We start from the raw sequence: 9,446 nt of genomic DNA, 5'->3' as shown, positions 1-9,446 counted from the left end.
CCTCCATAAACCAGCATAACCATAATTGCACTTCTAGTGCTTTCAACTGTATTTTGCCTAATTCTGTCCAGGAACCTTTATTTGTACTTACTCTTTGGAACTCCACTTCTCCTTCCATGGATTTGAAAATTTTGAACCTTTGTTTCCTGTGATTGAATTGTGACTGAATTGTAAGAACTTCAGTTTCCTTTTGCCCATACCAAAAACATAGGTCTCAGTTACTGAAAACTCAGTCAAGAATAAAATCCAGGGGGTGCTGCTCTCAGACATAGGGCAATTTGACAGAGGTAAACTGCTACTCGTAATAGTGGCAGAGAACCTTGCAGAGGATTGCCAGAAGCTTCTGCCCTGAAAACAAGAGGGCATATTTCCCAGTGGCAGCTCCATTCTCTTCCTAGCCCTGCAGAATTCCAGTTGTCCATCTACCTCTAACTGCCCTCTCTCTAGTTGCCACCAAGTGAACATGAAATAGAAATATTCATGTGATTGATGGCAAAGAGACTTAGAATTTGCACTTTTCAACCATGACATATACTATATTTTGAATGTGTCCTTCAAAGAGCATGTATTGGAAACAATCCTCAATAAGGGCAGAATGAATGGATTAGTGGTGTTATTTCAAGAGTGGGTTCATTATAAAAGGGTGAGTTTGGCCCCCTAACTCTCCCTCCCATTCTGCCATGGAATGAGGCAGCAAGAAAGTTCTATCAGATGCCAGTGCCTTCATGTTGGACTTTCTAGCCTCTAGAACTGTGGGAGGGGGGGAAAAAAAAACAAAAAAAAAACCTTTCTATTCTTCATAAATTACCCAGTCTCAGGTATTTTGTTACAGCAGCAAAACTTGGATGAAGACAACATGTGATGTGTATTTACAGTGATCTTTATATGCTTTTCTCTTAATAAAATATTGGGAATTAATGCATGCAAATAGGGTAGAAAGTCTTCATTGATTAGAGTAGATTTTTCAAGATGGGCTGGGTTGAGAGTGATGTGGGTAAGATAGAAGACACCAAGATAAAGGATGGGAGCCCTGACATAACTGACAGATTAGAGAGCTTAAACTTAGTGCAGACTCATTTTAGGCAATTCTAGGTTAATCTCTATCTAGAGAAATTAGATTAGAAATACTGTCAAAAATATCATGGGAAATTAGTAACACTTTAATATGTTAAGTTTGTTATATTACTAGTATCCAGAGAGGAAAGAAATGACTAGTATCCAGAGAGGAAAGAAGTGCCATATTATATACAGATCTTTAAGTAGCCTCATTTATCTGCATCATCCATCCATCCATCTAGTCTATTTCTCTGAAGTGTACTGTCACTTTTTCATTTGTGACTCATAGAACTCATCTTTTCCTCTTTATTTTCATACCTAACTTCCTTATTCTTCGCTACTATAGTCTGTTTCTGGTGTATGTCCCCCTTCTCAACACCTTCCTTTTACTTTTTGGCTATATCTGTCAAGACAAAGATAAATAGATTTTAAAAACAATAAATTGTACTGAATATTCCAGATTTGAAACACAACGAAAATCCATTTTGTGTTTAGCCATAAATGTTCCAGGCCTTATTTACACCTCTAATCCACAGATAGTCATTAATCACTTAAAAATTTTCATTATAGAGTCTATTTGATTGTTGTTATATATAATACTGGCTTTTACACTGTTAAAATATGCCTACCTAGGCTAGAGAGCCAGTATGCTAATTAGTGACCATTAAAAATGGTCAAACCCATTGATTACTTACAAACAACTTTTTTTTTTTTTTTTTGAGACGGTTTCACTTTTGTTGCCCGGGGGGAGTGCAATGGTGCAATCTTGGCTCACTGAAACCTCTGCCTCCCAGGTTCAAGTGATTCTCCCGCCTCAGCCTCCCAAGTACCTGGGATTACAGGTGCCCGCTACCATGCCTAGCTAATTTTTTGTATTTTTAGTAGAGAAGGGGTTTCGCTGTGTTGGCCAGGCTGGTCTCAAACTCCTGACCTCAGGCGATGCACCCACCTCAACCTCCCAAAGTGCTGGGATTACAGGCGTGAGCCACTGTGCCCGGCCCCAAACAACAGATTTTTAACACTTTCTTTCAAAGGAAAAAGACAGCATAAACTTTAATGTTGTATTAGTCTCTTCTCATACTGTTATAAATAACTATCTGAGACTGGGTAATTTCTGAATAAAAGAGGTTTAATTGACTCACAGTTCCACAGTCTGTATAGGAAGCATGGTTGGGGAGGCCTCAGGAAGCCTACAATGATGGTGGAAGGGTGGAAGGGTGAAAGGGAAGCAAGCGCCGTCTTCTTTTTTTCTTTTCCTTTTTTTTTTTTTTGGAGACATAATTTCACTCTGTCACCCATGCTGGAGTGCAGTGGCACGACCTTGGCTCACTGCAACCTCCACCTCCCAGGTTCAAGCAATTCTCCTGCCTCAGGCTCCTGAGTAGTTGGATTACAGGCGAGTTCCAACTTGCCTGGCTCATTTTTGTATTTTTAGAAGAGATGGGGTTTCAGCATGTTGGCCAGGCTGGTCTTGAATGCCTGACCTCAGGTCATGTACCTGCCTCAGCCTCCCAAAGTGCTGCGATTACAGGCATGGGCCACTGTGCTCAGCCCAAGCACCTTCTTCAGATGGCAGGGCAAGAGAGAAAGGAGGAAGTGCTACACACTTTTAAACAATCAGATCTTGTGAAAACTCATTCACTATCATGAGAACAGCAAGAGGAAAGTCCACCCCCATGATTCAATCACTTCCCACCAGGCCCCTCCTCTCACACATGGGGATTACAATTTGAGATGAGACTTGGGTGGGGACAAAGAGCCAAACTGTATCATTCTGCCTCTTGCCCCTCCCAAATCTCATGGTCTTCTCACATTTCAAGACACAATCATGCCTTCCCAACAGTCCCCCTAAGTCATAACTTATTCCAGCATTAACTCAAAAGACAAAGTTCAAAGTCTCATCTAAGATAAGTCCCTTCTGCCTGTGAGTTCGTAAAATCAAAAACAAGTCATTTACTTCCAAGCTACAACGGGGGTACAGGCATTGGGTAAATTCTCCCATTCCAAAAGGGATAAATTGGCCCAAAAAAAGGGGCTACAGGCTCCGTACAAGTCCGAAACCAAGCAGGGCAGTCATTAAATGTCAAAGTTCTGAAACGATCTCTTTTGACTCCATGTCTCATATACAAGGCATGCTGATGCAGGGATGGGCTCCCAAGGCCTTGGGCAGCTCTTCCCCTCTGACTCTATAGGGTACAGCACCCACAGCTGCTTTCATGGGCTGGAGTTGAGTGCTTGGAGCTTTTCTAGGTGCATGGGGGAAGCTGTCAGTGTATTTACCATTCTGGGGTCTAGAGGACGGAGGCCCTCTTCTCATGGCTCCACTGGGCAATTACCCAGTAGGGGCTCTCTGTGGGGGCTCCAACCCCACATTTTCACTCTGTGCTGCCTTAGTAGAGGTTCTCCATGAGGGCTCTGCCCCTGCAGCAGACTTCTGCCTGGACATCCAGGCATTTCCATACATGCTCTGAAATCTAGGTGGAGGTTTCCAAACCTCAACTCTTGCCTTCTGCACACCCACAATCCCAACACCACATGGAAGCTGCCAAGGTTTGGGGCTTGCACCCTCTGAAGCAACAGCCTGAGCTGTTTGCCACGGCTGAAGTTGGAGCAGCTGGGATGCAGGGTGCCATGTCCCGAGGCTGCACAGAGAAGCAGGGCCCTTGGCCTGTCCCATGAAACCATGTTTCTGTCCTGGGCCTCCAGGCCTGTGATGGGAAGGGCTGCCACGAAGGTGTCTGAAATGCCCTGGAAGCCTTTTCCCCATTGTCTTGGCTATTAACATTTGATTCTTCTTCACTTATGCAAATTTCTGCAGCCTTTAATTCCTCCCCAGAAAATGGGTTTTTCTTTTGTACCACATGTCCAGGCTGCAATTTTCCCAATGTTTATGCTCTGCTTCCTTTTTAAATATAAGTTCTAGTTTCAGGCAATCTCTTTGTTCATGCCTGAGTATATGCTGTTAGAAGAAGCCAGGTCACATTTTGAATGCTTTGCTACTTAGAAATTTCTTCTGCCAGATACCCTAACCCATCTCTCTCAACTTCAAATTTCGACAGATCCCTAGAGCAGGGGCACAACGCCACCAGTCTCTCTGCTAAAGCATAACAAGAGTGACCTTTACTCCCGTTCCCAATAAATTCCCCATCTCCATCAGACCTCCTCAGCCTGGACTTCACTGTCCATATCATATTAGCATTTTGGTCACAACCATTCAACAAGTCTCTAGGAAGTTCTAAACTTTCCCTCATTTTCCTATCTTCATCTGAGCCCTGCAAACTGTTCCAATCTTTGCCCCTTACCCAGTTCCAAAGCTGCTTCCACATTTTCACATATCTTTATAGCAATACCCCACTCCTGGTACCAATTTTCTGAATTAGTCCGTTCTCACACTGCTATAAAGAACTACCTAAGACTGGTTAATTTCTGAAGAAAAGAGGTTTATTTGACTAACAATTCCATGGGCTGTACAGGAATCATGGTTGGGAAGTACTCTGGAAACTTATACAGTAATGGTGGAAAGGCGAAAGGGAAGCAAGTACCTTCTTCACTTAGTGGAGTGGGAGAGAGTGAGTGAAGCAGCAAGTGCTACACATTTGTAAACAACCACATCTCGTGGAAACTCATTCACTACTACAAGAATAGAAAGGGGAAAGTCTTCCCCATGATTCAGTCATGTCCCACCAGACCACCCTTCCTCCAACACATGGGGATTACAATTTGGCATGAGATTTGGGTGGGGTCAGAGTCAAACCACATCAAATGCCTAAAATGAAAATCATATTTAAGTTCTTTTAAGGGCAAAACCCATGTCACTTTCAACCTAGCAAATCTTGAAAAATCCACTTTATTAATCAATAAAACTTTCCTGCCTTTTTAAGGGCCACTTGTAGATAGTTTTATGTACATATTTTTCTTTTTTTGAGACAGAGTCTTGCTCTGTTGCCCAGGCTGGAGTGCAGTAGTGCGATCTGGGCTCACTGTGACCTCCGCCTCCCAGGTTCAAGCAATTCTGCTTCCTCAGCCTCCTGAGTATCTATGATTACAGGCACGTGCCACCATACTTGGCTAATATTTGTATTTTTAGTAGAGACGAGGTTTCACCATGTTGGTCAGGCTGGTCTTGAACTCCTGACCTCATGATCTGCCAGCCTCGGCCTCCCAAAGTTTTGTGATTACAGGCATGAGCCACCACGCCTGGCCTCTAATTTTTTAATCTTGTATTTTCTTTTAAATATTATTGTAATCTCTATTTCAAATATACAGAAATATCTAAATGTGTATTCATTGATATAGCATAGCTGTGTGGTTATCATGAAATAAAAAGTAGTTTTAATATTTTTATCCTCTTAGGTAATATGTTATTAAAAAGTAAAGGGAATAACATGTTAAGAATTTACCCAACATATTTTGCTTGCTTATGTTAAAATATAGTTTAAAAGACATCTACAATAACATTTAAAATACATTTAAGATCTGTCAGTTCCATTTGCTATAGTGAAATACTCATCGTTTCTATTACCTGAATGTATGCTATCTAGTCCTTCTGAAATGTTTGTAACACTGACAAAAATACAGTGCTGTATCACAATGCTTAAAGGGGGAACAAAACACAGATAAATACAGTCATAGATAGAAAAGCTAACACTTTGGTAAAAGTTACAGCATAGATACATAAGATTGAGTCAATATCACAGCCAAAAGCTCTGGGATGCAGGGCAGGCTGGAGGCCCTTAACATAGGGTGTGGGAGCTAGAGGGAGTCAAAGACAGAGAATGAAAGTCTGAATAAGAATGTTTGCTTTAGAGAATGACTTCTTTCTAGCATGAAAATATGAGAGTGTTTCTCTTATTATACAGAAGGTGTAGTCTCTATGGAGAGAGGAAATAAATGAATACATTTGCTAGTGATGCAGGAGAACAAAGGGTCACCGAATTTAATTAGACATTGCATACTATTCGTATATATACCAGAAACACTAGTAAAAACCTGAACCTTGGAACCAATTAACTGATGTGCTAACAGATTAATGATGTATTGTTCTTTCTCCTTAAGGTTTCTACGAAAGATATTGTGAATGAAGTGAGATTACTATTTGTATTAGTCCATTCTCGCACTGCTTTAAAGAAGTATCTGAGACTAAGGAAAAGAGGTATAATTGGCTCACAGTTCCGCATGGCTACAGAGGTCTCAGGAAACTTACAATCATGGCATAAGGGGAAGCTGGCACATTTTACATGGTGGCAGGAGAGAGAGTGAGTGAGAGTAGGTGGAAGAGCCCCTTATAAAAATCATCAGATCTCATGAGAACTCATGATCACGAGAACAGCATGGGGAAAACTGCCCCCATGATCCAATCAGCTCCCACCAGGTCCCTCCCTCAACACCTGGGGATTACAATTTGAGATGAAATTTAGGTGGGGACGCAAAGCCAAACCATATCACTATTTTAGAGCTTCTTTTATTGAAACATTAAATATGTATAGTTTCATATTAATGTCTTCAGGTTATTTCAAAATTGGGGATGTGAATAGCTCTAAATTTATTACGTTAAAACTATTAGTTCAAGTTAGCTTTAAACCTACTCTCTTTATAAGATTACATGTTATCTTGTATAGTACTGCCTGGTTCTTACTTTCTCTGGAAACAGGGAAATGGCTTAGCAGGCCACTTCTTGAGTTCCAAGCTCAAGGAAAGGCATGAAGGACCTTGTTTGCAAAGGAGAGAATGATATACAAATGATGTCATTCTCATATTGTTCATATTTTACAGCAGCACAGCACTAAAGCAGTTACCTGCTTGCTCACCCACAACCTCTTTTTCAAAGGGAAATTGCTTCTTTTCAAGGCTTTACTGAGGTAGATGAGTCGGTTCCATACCATGTTCTATACTCTTCCCCATCCTATTCACTGGATGCAACTGCAGCCTGTAAGACAGGACCCAAAGGATGCCAACTCACCGGTTTACTAGAGACCCACTGGCTTAAAAAAATATGCAAGGTCAGTTGGATCCCTCTTTTGGAAATCTGGAATTAGAAAATTGAATGACTGAGCTAATTAACAGAGAAAGCTGAAGATTCATAATGTTGAGAAACTTAGGGGCCTATTTGTAAACTGAGATTATAAGGTTTGGCTGGGAGAGAGAATATGAAACAGATGCCATTCAGGAGGCAGTTGACATGAGGGAGCCTCTTTTCCAGATGTCTTCCAGAACCAATTACTATAGGGCACAACTGTACTGCAACTTTTTTTGACAGGGTCTCACTCTGTTGCCCAGGCTGGCGTGCAGTGGCGCAGTCATGGCTCACTGCAGCCTTGACCTCCTAGGCTCAAGAGATCCTCCCACTTCAGCCTCCCGAGTAACTGGGACTAAAAGCACAAACCACCATGCCCAGCTAATTTTTAAATTTTTTGTAGATATCGGGTCTCACTATGTTGCCCAGGCTGGTCTCAAACTCTTGGCCTCAGGTGATCCTCCTGCGTTGGCCCCTGAGAGTGTTGGGATTACAGGTGTGAGCCACTGTGCCTGCCTGTACTGCAACTTCTGTGTTTGAATTCCTGAGACCATAGTTTGGGCCTTTCAGTTCTGTTCTTCCCTGTTTCCTTTCTTGAGCTGGATTGAATTTCTGTTCCTTGTAACCAAAAGAACCCTAACTCAAATCCTCTCTTGCATTATTAAAGTGTTGCTTTGGTCACTGACTGCAACCTTAGGCATGTGCCATGGTAGTGATGAGAATGAAACACATTCTAAATTAGAAAACAACATACCATTTGTCTTTTTTTTTTTTAAGACAGGGTCTCACTTTCGTGCCCAGGTTGGAATGCAGTGGCACGACCTCAGCCCATTGTAGCCTCTACCTCCTGAGCTCAAGCAATCCTTCCATCTCAGACTTCTACGTAGCTGGGAATACAGGCACACACCACCATGCCTGGCTATTTTTTTTTTTTTTTTTTTTTTTGCAGAGACAGGCTTTCGCCATGTTGCCCAGGCTAGTCTTTAACTCCAAAGTTCAAGCAATCTGTCTACCTGGGCCTCCCAAAGTGCTGGGAAAATCTGAACCAGGTTAGATCTAACAGTTATGAGCCACTGCAACTGGCCAGTATTATTTTTATCATTCAAAAATCTGGATTTAGTGATAAGCAGATCCAAACACTGACTTGGTTCTTGACATCTGGGAAAGGAAAATCTCAGGACCCCCAAATCACTAAGCCAAGGGAAAGTCAATCTGGGAACTATGTCAGGCAAACCTGCCTCCCATTTTATTCCTAAATAAGACAGTCACAATGATAAAGAGCTATATGCCTCCCTCACAATTTGCCAACAAGAAAATTCCTTGTAGCAAAGGACAGACAGAACTCAGTCATCCCTCTGAGGTTCACCTGAGACCTGCATATTTGATTGTTTCCCCTGCCCTGCTGTTTATGTAAAAATGCAGATTCACTGAGCCAGGTTAAATTATGTATTCAGCAGGAGGCTGATCAAGTACTCAAAAGAATGCAGGCTTTTTTCTCTTACCTACTTTTGACCTGGAAGCCCCGCTTTGACTTGCTCAGCTTTTCCAGACCAAATCAATGTACATCTTACACATATTGATGTCTCATGTCTCCCTAAAATGTATAAAAGCAAGCTGTACCCCAATCACCTTCGGCATATGCCATCAGCGCCTCCTGAGGCTGTGTCAAGGGCACATCCTTAACCTTGGCAAAATAAACTTTCTTAATTGAGACTTGTCTCAGATACACATCTGTACCAGATGAGGGTCTTTTAGTAATTAGGGTATCTTATTTACTGAGATGGGGTGAGGAATCCAGATTCAGTTCACAAGATTTCCCATTCTGCTCCTTTAGGTTGAGGGGATTGTAGAATCCTCACTGGATTTTGTTCAGACTTGAACTCTAGCTACTAGGAAAGAACAGTTGTTAAACAAGAAGGTGGAGCCTAAACACACCCATCTATCCATCAATCCTTTCATCCATATTTCTTCCCTTTCATCCATCTCATTTACCCTTACTTTCTTCCATTCAGATTTTGAGGAATATTCACTGTAGTTTTTAGGAGGTTCACAAATTTCTGAAGACTTTCTTACTCCAAATCCTAAGAAATCTTTCAATTTTAGAATGTATGTTTTAGGAACAAATTTGTTGCCTCAGGTGACAAGTATTGAATTTCATCAGCCCATTCCTTTACATGGATGATTGTGGGTTTCCACAGAAACAAATTACTGTGAAATGACAATTTTTTTTCATTCTGATGTGGGCAGCAATAAATACTGTACCCTGTATCCATTAGGCCTCAACGAATAAATACAGGAGTAAAAATAATTTTTGGTTTTTAGTTTTAAGACCATTAATGACCTTATAAGAGACAGGATGAGCTAATGATTGTTTTTT

This window comes from Macaca nemestrina, chromosome 4 (genome assembly GCF_043159975.1).
Source record: "Macaca nemestrina isolate mMacNem1 chromosome 4, mMacNem.hap1, whole genome shotgun sequence".
Lineage (NCBI taxonomy): Eukaryota > Metazoa > Chordata > Mammalia > Primates > Cercopithecidae > Macaca > Macaca nemestrina.
This window is presented reverse-complemented; position numbering follows the sequence as displayed.